Source organism: Galeopterus variegatus, unplaced genomic scaffold (genome assembly GCF_000696425.1).
Source record: "Galeopterus variegatus unplaced genomic scaffold, G_variegatus-3.0.2 Scaffold2668, whole genome shotgun sequence".
NCBI classification, from domain to species: Eukaryota; Metazoa; Chordata; class Mammalia; order Dermoptera; family Cynocephalidae; genus Galeopterus; species Galeopterus variegatus.
This window is the reverse complement of record NW_007728779.1, coordinates 84,281-84,897: the sequence shown is the minus strand read 5'-3', so window position 1 is coordinate 84,897 and position 617 is coordinate 84,281.

Below are 617 nucleotides of genomic sequence, written 5' to 3'. Positions count from 1 at the left end.
TGGTTATTTTAGGTGTACTGGAAAGCTATTTTGTTTTTGTATGTTCATGTTGTATTAACTCTTCAAGGTCTCTTATTAGTTCTAATAATTTGTTGATTCAGTCTAATCTGTGTGTGTGTATTACCTTTAAGGAAGACAGGGTAGGATCTTGGAATAGGAACATAAGGGGGCTCCTGCAGAGGTGGCGATGTTCTATTTCTTGTGGGCACTGGTTACCAGGTGTGTGTTACATTTGGATAATTTATTGAGCTATAAACTTATTTCAGTCTGATCTTTTCTGTGCACATATTGCTTGCAAGTATGACAGTTTTGATTCTTTCTTTTGAATTTTTATAACTCATTTATTTTTCTTGTTTTATTGAATTTTCTAGAAGTTCCAGCACAATATTGAGCAATAAGAATGACGCAAACATCCTTCTCCTGTTACTACTTGAAAGAGAATGGTTCTGAAGTTTTGTCATTAAGCATGATGTTAACCATAGATTTACAGTTTAGCTTAAGGATATTCCCCTCTTTTCCTAACTTGCTTAAAATTTTTTATCATAAATGTATACCAAATTTTATTAAAGACTTTTTTGATAGAGGTTGAACTGATTGTAGATTTTTTTCTATTAATA